The sequence below is a fragment of the Heloderma suspectum genome, chromosome 1 (genome assembly GCF_057233095.1).
Source record: "Heloderma suspectum isolate Gila_16-S chromosome 1, 16-S_ref, whole genome shotgun sequence".
NCBI classification, from domain to species: domain Eukaryota; kingdom Metazoa; phylum Chordata; class Lepidosauria; order Squamata; family Helodermatidae; genus Heloderma; species Heloderma suspectum.
The window spans coordinates 428,103,553-428,113,172 of NC_139458.1; positions in this window are offsets into that span (position 1 = coordinate 428,103,553).

The following is a 9,620-nucleotide window of genomic DNA, read 5'->3' on the forward strand; positions in this document are numbered from 1 at the left end:
AAATCTGAGAGCTGGTACCTTCCAAATAAAGGTGGAACAGGATCTGCAACCTCACAAGAGTCACTGCCTGCAATAGTAAAAAGTACACATAAGTATATGTACCCATCCATCCATTTACTCCATTGATATTCCATCTTTCTTCCACCAGAGAACTCATGACAGTATACAGAAAGTTCTGAGTTCCTAGGCAAGAGCTGACCATATCGAGACCTGCTTAGCATCAGCAAGGGAGTTGTATCATGTTCCATCACAACTATGCCTTCTGTTATGTATGTATGTATGTATGTATGTATGTATTTCATTTATATCCCACCTTTATTCCTCTTGCAAGGAACCCAAGGCAGCATACATAATCCTCCTTCTCTCCATTTTATCCTCACAACAACAACCCTGTGAGGTAGGTTGAGCTGAGAGTCTGTGCCCAAAGTCACCTGGTGAGCTTTCATGGCCGAGTGGGTACTAGAACCCAGATCTCCTGACTCCCAGTCCAGCACTCTAGCCACTACACCATGCTGGCTCTCTTACACCACACTGGCTCTTCTGTTAGCAGCAGTGCTGCCTTTAGAAGCACTCCCAATCATCAGCAGCTATTGCTTTTGTCAACAGCCTTCAGGGAGTGATGCAGCATTATCTGTATGCTTCCACAGATGACCAGAGTTGTAGTTCAGCATGTCTGGAGGGCAGCAGGTTGCAGGAGGTTGCATATATATATATATATATATATATATATAGTAAAATAGCTGCATCTGATGACCCAGAGGGCACGATTTCCTTTTAGGAAGTGTAAGATATTTGAAACAGTCCTTATTCAACATGCAAAGTAGGGAATCATAGAATCATAGAATAGTAGGATTGGAAGGGGCCTATAAGACCATCGAGTCCAACCTCCTGCTCAGTGCAGGAATCCAGGTCAGAGCATCCTGACAGATGGCTGTCCAGCCTTGTCTTGAATGCCTCCAATGTGGGAGAGCCCACCACCTCCCTGGGTAATTGGTTCCATTGTCGTATTGCTCTAACAGTCAGGAAGTTTTTCCTGATGTTCAACTGGGATCTGGCTTCCTGGAACTTGAGCCCATTATTCTGTGTCCTGCACTCCGGGATGATTGAGAAGAGATCCTGGCCTTCCTCTCTGTGCCAACCTTTCAAGGACTTGAAGAGCGCTATCCTATCTCCCCTCAGTCTTCTCTTCTCAAGGCTAAACATGCCCAGTTCTTTCAGTCTCTCCTCACAGGGCTTTGCTTCCAGTCCCCTGATCATCTTTGTTGCCCTCCTCTGAACCCTCTCCAACTTGTCTGCATCCTTCTTCAAGTGTGGTGCCCAGAACTGGACACAGTACTCCAGATGAGGCCTAAGCAGTGCTGAGTAGAGGGGAACTGGTACTTCACGTGATTTGGAAGCCATACTTCTATTAATGCAGCCCAAAATAGCATTTGCCTTTTTTGCAGCCACATCACATGATTATTGGCTCCTATTCAGCTTGTGATCTACAACCATTCCAAGATCCTTCTTTCTTGTAGTACTGTTGAGCCAAGTATCGCCTGTCTTGTAACATTCTGTTCTGTGTCAGTTCCGCATGCGTGTCTTCAATAGTCTGTTCACTCCCATTTCTGCATTGATCTGTAAAAACTGCATTGCAGACTACAGACAACTGCAAAATCCAAAGGATAATTGCATTCTGACCCACACAGTAGTCCAGGACGAGCAGATCAGGTCATTTCACTTCAAAATCCAGTGTGAAAAACAACCAAATGCTTATGTATGGCATTCATTTCACTCCTCGAGTGAAGTGGACACTTCACATTTTTCTTCCTTTCGTTGTGCAGCTGTTCTTGGTGGTGGTGGTGGTGGTTTCCAGAATGTGCTACATCCTTCTTGCTTTGCTTTTTCCAACTAGGAAGAATGGAAGAAAAGATTTTGTTAATCTTTCTTTTACACAGCCACCTGAGGGCAGCATGGCTCTTACCTCCCAGCAAATGTCTGGCTGAGATGAAGATCTAACTTTCCTTTCCCCGGCCCAGTTTGACTCTTGCATGGCTCCAGGCCTCTCGGCAGAAGTTTCCTATCTTCAGACTCATGCAACCACATACCGCCTGCCTCTCGACAGTGTACTGTTTCAGCTCCCCCTGTACCAAGCGAGGCTACTCTCATTTTGCATTGCAGTCTTGTAAAATTCACCTCAGTTGTTCCCTGAGCTATTAGAGCACCAGTTACCTCTTTCTGTTATGTTCTGAATGCAACTATGTGTGTGTGTGTGTGTAGTGTGTGTGTGTGTGCATGCGCGTGCATTTGTACACTCTCTCACACACACACTCGCTCACTCACACATGCACAAGGGCTTCCACCTTGTATTACCTTGCTTTTATGGCTTTATGTATTATCATTTTTGTTTGTATTGTTGCACACCCTTGGCGATATTTGCGGAGATGCAGCATGCAAACATAGTAAATGAATATATAAATATTACACTCAGAAAAGGAGAGAGGAATGAAGGCACATTGGGGATTTATGAACCCTGAAAACAACTTTAAAAACATCAAAATGGTCACAGGTATGCATTAGTTCATGGGGGCCTGTCTCAACAGACAGAACAGATGGATGGCACCACCACAGGAAAGGCTCTATCCCACTCATCTCACCTCTGGCACCCAGAGTACCTGCAGAAGAACCTCTGGACAGGCACATGTGGGAGCAGGCAGACCTTCATGTGGGAGCAGGCAGATTTTCAGATACCTGGATCCCAATCCATTATGGGCTTTCAAGGTTAAAAAAAACACCTCCATGTCAAGTTCTTGTAAACATGATGGCTGGGTTGAGTTTTGTTCACCATGAAGAGGCCTCTATGGCAACCATGTGTGTTATCTGTGGTGATGCAAAATCATGGAGAAGGGCCACAGCTCAGTGGTAGAGCACATGATTTGCATGGTCCTGATGGTGCTGGGAAAGACCTCTGTCTGAGGATCTAGAGAGCTGCAACCAGTACAGAACATCTTTTAGCCCATGGGCCAAATTCCAGAGAAGCTCTTGGGGGCTGCATTCCAGTGGTGGTTGAGACCAAAGCAAAGAGGGGGGGGATACCCAAATACCACCATATTTGAGCTTCAAGATGTTCCTGTGAGTAACCAACCCTTAAGAGAGGCATTTCAACCTTTTAGAATTGGGGGGGGGGACTTTACAAGAGCTGGGAAACCACCAAACAATAAAAGGAGTGGGGCCAAATGAAGGGGGCATGGACCTCTGGGGGACCCCAGAAGTGGCAGTTTTTGGCTCTAGGCCTGAGATATTTCACCCTTGGTGTAGACAGTACTGACTTAGATTGACCAATGGCCTGCTTTCTTTGTCCCCAAAGACAGAGCACTGAGATTGACACCACAAGAGTTCATATGTTTCTAGGCTGTACTCTTCCCTCCTCTACCCCAGAGATCTGAAAAGAGCAGATCCATACGGTAACAGCTCGGCCGGACAAACAAACACATTCTTTCCTTCCTTTTCTCCCTCCCCCCTTTTTTTTGTGGTCCCGTTGTTCCAACTGATTCCAAACCCATGTTCTAGCCTCCCAAATCCCTCTTCTGTTGAAAGACAGCATGCTGACAGCGGGCCTCACCACCACCTTTCAGCAGGTAAAATATGTTGTTATGGAAGGGATGTGTGGCAGGAATGCTGACAACAATTAACACATGCTACTCATTAACAAATGGAGATTACAACTGAGCTGAAATGGCAGTCTGCCATCAGTCGGATAGTTACGGGGGCAGTTGAATTCCTAATGAATGCGAGCGCTGGATTAGTAACGACATTCGACAGAACGCTGCCTGCTGCATTCTCTTACGGCTTTCATTACCAAATTGAAAATCTGTGTAGATTTTCGGAAAATTACTTTTAAATGTAGCCAATCGCCTCGACAGCCAGGGCTTGATTTGCCAGCGAGGGAGGCCTGCTGTGAGATTTTAATGAAAGATCATAGTGGCCCTCCACGACCGTCAAAGAGCTATGGGCCCTGAAAGGCCTGGAATAATCTGTTTTACTTTTAATGGTAGCCATTTTATATTCATTAAGATCAAAATGCAGTTTTGCAGGCAAATTGCAAAGCTGTTCCACTCACAGCTTGAGAACCTGGGGGCCCTACCGCTTTTTATCTTGTTCATAAGCAAATATGCAGTTAATATCTTTTAATATGCTTTGATGCCTGGTACCTTATGGGTACATTGTACTGGAGGTTAGAGAACCGCAGGTTTCCTCAGCAGTGTCAGCAACGAACTGAAGCCTTGGCCCTTTTATTTCCATAATGGCAGAAGACATGAGTCAGTCTCTCTCTCTCTCTCTCTCTCTCTCAGTGTGTGTGTGTGTGTCATATGAGTCCTGCACAACCAAGTTGTAAAACACTGAGAAGCATACATCCAGGATCTCAGGGAAATGGAAGAGAAATTATTATTTCACTACATTCCATCTATTGGTGGCTTTCCTATTTCAACATGCAACCGCAGTGTTATTTAAATGTAAACAGACAAATAAGATAGGATATCCAAATCGCTGGTATCTAAAATGTTGTACTCTCATCCTTTCTGACTGCGAGTTTGTGCACATTAATAACAGCATTCTAAAGACTGCAGTTCTGCCTGATATGCCAGCTGCAAGTTATATCAGGGTTTCCACCACAGTAGAGAAATGAAGGTGTTTTTGCATTTGCATTTTCTGGCAGAAAACTTGTCTGCATGCATTTCTCACAGCACAGATAAGACTGGATTAAGTGTTACACAAAGGAAGCTCGCCGATAAAAGCCCCAGCAAAATGCAATCTGCATATGGCGATCTGGATACCACCCAGGCTGACCAAAGGTCATTCTAGTGACAGCAGGCCATGAAGTGTGCTGCTCCTCCCTGGACAGCATCAGGATCATCACCCATGGGAAGACAAAAAGGGAGGGCTTCCTGATAGCTGCGCTTCTTCCTCCTTGCTCTACCCCTGGACTTCTATGGACCAAGATTAGGGATGCAGGAGAAATTTGAGACAGACTAAAATGACCTTGGATTTCTAAGGATCTGACCTGCAGAATCCGCTGCGGAGTGACCCCCTCAGGCTGCACGGAGTCCATGGACTTTCAGATTTTTTTCTTAAAACTTTCCTGAAATGTATGCATGTTTATTGGTAGGAAAATATGCAAGTTTCTGCTGAGGAGAAGTGGAATAGAATGGGGGACCATACGCTAAATGTTACATACTAAGGTAAATTATGTAAATTGTTATGAAACCTCTTATGTAATCACTTGTGTATTTTTCTGCATGACGGGAAAAAACGTGCATCAGTCTGTGAGCGGACAACGGAACCAAAGGTGCCTGACAATCTGCGAAACACAGACGGAGCGAATTTTACATGGTCCATACATCCCTAGCCAAGATGGTATCTTCCAAAACCTGTCCAGGTCCCAGAGGTTTTGATTTTGAGAGCAGGAACCTCTGATGAATTGCTGTCCATCCTTCTATTCCTCGAATATAGGGATGGCGGAGAATTTCTCCCCGAAACTTCGGGGGGCCGAGCGCCAATGTGTTCGGCCCCCCGAACAAGTTTCGGGGAGAAATTCTCCGCCCCCCCGCGCCCCCCCAGGACGGGACTTACCTTTGCCGAATGTCCCTCCCGGTGGCGGGTCTGGCCGGCGGTTCGTCGGGTCTTTGTCCGGGGCGGGAACGGCAGCCGGTCTTTCGACCGGCTGCCGCCGCCGCCATTCCAATAAAAGAAAAAAAAATGCCCCCGTGATAGGCTACGTGACGATTAACATAGCCTATCACAGCTAGATTTGCAAAGTCAGCCGTGATAGGCTACGTAAATCGTCACGTAGCCTATCATGGGTGACTTTAAAAAAAAACAAAAAAAGCGCGTACGGATAATGGCGGCCCCCATAGGGAGCCGCCATTCACGTTCCTTATTTGGTCGCTGTAGTCTACGTAAAGATTACGTAGACTATGGCGAAAATAAGGGCAAAGCTATTTGCGTTGCCCTTATTTTCGCCGTAGTCTATGTAAAGATTTACGTAGACTACAGCGACCAAATAAGGAACGCGAATGGCGGCTCCCTATGGGGGCCGCCATTTGCGTACGCACTTTTTTTTTTTTTTTAAAGTCACCCGTGATAGGCTATGAGACGATTTACGTAGCCTATCACGGCTGACTTTGCAGATCTAGCCATGATAGGCTACGTTAATCGTCACGTAGCCTATCACGGGGGCGTTTTTTTTTTACTTTTAATTTCGCGGCCGGGCGAGGCGAGGCGCCTCCTCCCCGGCCTGAATTTCGGCTGGGCGAGGCGGGAGGCCTTCCCCCCGGCCTGAATTTCGGCCGGGTGAGGTGGGAAGCCTCCCCCCCCGGCCTGAACTTCACGGGGAGAGCAGCGAAGCGCCTCCCCCCCACCGCGAAAAGCTGCGAGACCAGGTAAGTGACTTTTGTGCACCCCTACTCAAATATGAACCCCTATTTTTTCTGAACTGCTCTCAGCTTGCTGACTACATGAAAATGCACATAGGGTATGCTATTTTCAGATGCTCCCTCACTTTTTTAAAACAATTCCCTGCAAGAAGAAAGCTAGAGCATCAGGAAGATAGGTTCTGGCCTGGTTATCTCTCTGCTGTGCTGTCCAGCTACAGTCAGAAGCATTTTCATCCACTCCACCACCACAAGAATGTGCCACCTCATCCCACCTCCTTCAGCTGCATGTCTCAATCTGCCCTTCTGTGAGCAGGAGTGCAGCCTGGCCCTAAATATGTTTGCTACAAGGTAAGGCCTAGTGAATTCAGTGGGTCTCTCTCCCCCTGCCCCTGCCCCCAAACTGTGTGCATAGGCTGATAATTATCAATCTGAGGTTGATTTTTTTTGTTGTTGTTTTTGTCTTGTTTCTTTTCTCTCCCGTCTTCCCAGGACTGTGAAAAGATTCAGCTGCTGCCCTATGGTAGCATGTCAAGCCCTCTATTTCAGCATACTGTTAAAGAAGAGCCCCCCATCAAAAGGAAACTGTCAGAGTGAGGAGATTTAAGGCTGGTGTCAGCCCACTAGGCAGGCAAATGCCAACCTCGTTTCCTCCAAAATACCACTAAGAAAGGACCTAGTAATCATCGTAATGTGCATTAGTGCCGTTCCAACAAGGAGGGCAAGCCCCTATCCCCCATCCCTGGGCCCTCCTAAAAGCTTTGCGTGCAGCCGTGCCCCGTGGGCATATCCAAAGACAAGTTTACAAGCCCCACCACCTCATGCCATGCAACGGCGGTGGAGCTTTGCTTTGCTTTCTCTCATTTTCTCTTCTTCTTCTTTTGTAGCTGCACCGGAGGACTTGAGGCTTTTTGTGCATCTGGCAAGAAGGAGGGAATTCGATAACCTTCTCTCGTCGGGTCTTAGGGCGAGTTGAATACATCTGGCCTGCCAAGGCACAATTTAATGGCCTTCTGAAAACACTCAGAAGGCAGACATAAATGTGTGGATGGGCAGGCAGCCAGGGTGACCTGGGGGAAAGGGGGGGGGCTGTCTGATTTGAAGCAAAGAAAGGTCGTGCAGGAATGTTTCAAGGGGACGGTGCTTGACTTTGGGGGAGGGCACAGAGAGTCAAACGTTGGATTGGAATGGATTTACAGGGGCCCCAACTTAACCATGTAACTTAAGAGGCAGGAGCGTTCCCACCTTTCTGGCTTTATTTTTTTTTTTGGAGGGGGGGTAGGAATGGAGAATCTAAAGAATATATAATTAATTTCAATTAGAAGCCTCACAGATCTCTGGCCCAGATAGTTTTATCACCTGGCAGTTTATACAGGATCCAACAGGAGAGAGGGAGTGAGAGAGAGAGAGAGAGAGAGAGAGAAAGCAAGTAAAGGAATGATAGACCAGCTATCTCCTACGGATGTGTGTTTTCTCCTACTCAGAGGTAGCCTGGGACATTTGGGTGCCTGAGGTGAAAAATCCTGTGGCACACCCTCCCCTTCTTGGTGGTAGAAATATAATAATAAGCTAAATAATTGAGGATTTTCTGCCCTGGGATGGTATTCCAAAATCTTAAAATCTGCTTCTTGAGGAGGGCTGCCTCTTCCTTATTAATGGTGAGGCTAGTTTTACTTATTTAGATCCATGGTCCCTGCCCCCCCCCCCAATTTTTACCCTTTAAAATTGTTTATTTGTGTTTTATCAAATTTACCCTAACATATCTTTTCCCTGTATGTATCTAAGTCAGAGAAGATGACATATTACCAGGAAAACACACACGAAGCCCAATGGACTGTTAACTATTCCATCTTTCTAGTTATTCCATTCTCAGTACTTAGTAAATATCTGAATATTCAGTATATGTTGTTAATAATAGTAATAGTAATTCAATGTACCTTCAGCTTAAGATTTTGGATATTCTTATTTCCTTTCAGGACTCTGTGTGTGCATGTGCACACACATGTCCACATAATTTACTTTTTTTTCCCAGTCAGATTAACTTTTAAAATGCTGTCTATGGCAGTTGTGGCAATGTAACTGTCATAAGATAACTGCTCACACTGACTGGTGTAATTTGGGAGCAAGACAATAGGTAGTGGGCGGGAGGTTGCTGAATCAGTTCAAAAGTGGAGGAGTTCATTTTTTTATGTTCTGTGAGAAATGAGACACTAAGAGCTTGCTCTCAAACCACTTCATCCATTTTAGTTCCTCCCAAACAGCATGTGAACGTTGTTTCTGTAGTAACACCAGCATTTGAAATGAGAGTAGGGATGGCTGTCATGGGGAAATCCAGCCCTTTTTCACCTTGCTGGATTTCCCCAATCCCCCTGGCTTGATTGCATTTGCAAGCTGAAGGGGGGGGGGCTGTTCCCAAAATCCAGGAACTTTCATGGTGGTGTGTGTGTGTGTGAAGAAGAGGATTCAGAGGAGGGCAACAAAGATGATCAGGGGACTGGAATCAAAGCCCTATGAAAGAACTGGGCATGTTTAGCCTTGAGAAGAGAAGACTGAGGGGAGATATGATACCACTCTTCAAGTACTAGAAAGGTTGGCACAGAGAGGAAGGCCAGGATCTCTTCTCGATCAGCCCAGAGTGCAGGACACGGAATAATGGGCTCAAGTTACAGGAAGCCAGATTCCGGCTGAACATCAGGAAAAACTTCCTGACTGTTATAGGGGTGCACGAAAGTCACTTACCTGGTCTCGCAGCTTGCTTCGCGGTGGGGGGGAGGCGCTTCGCTGCTCCCCCCGAAGTTCAGGCCAGGGGGGGAGGCTTCCCTCCTCGCCTCGCCTCACCCGGCCGCGAAATAAAAAGTTTTTTAAAAAAAGCCCCCGTGATAGGCTACGTGACGATTTACGTAGCCTATCACGGCTAGATCTGCAAAGTCAGCCATGATAGGCTACGTTAATCGTCACGTAACCTATCACGGGTGACTTAAAAAAAAAAAAAGCGCATACGCAAATGGCGGCCCCCTTAGGGAGCCGCCATTCGCGTTCCTTATTTGGTCGCTGTAGTCTACATAAATCTTTACGTAGACTACGGCAAAAATAAGGGCAACACAAATAGAATTGCCCTTATTTTCTCCGTAGTCTATGTAATCTTTATGTAGACTATAGCAACCAAATGAGGAACGCGAATGGCGGCTCCCTATGGGGGCCACCATTAGC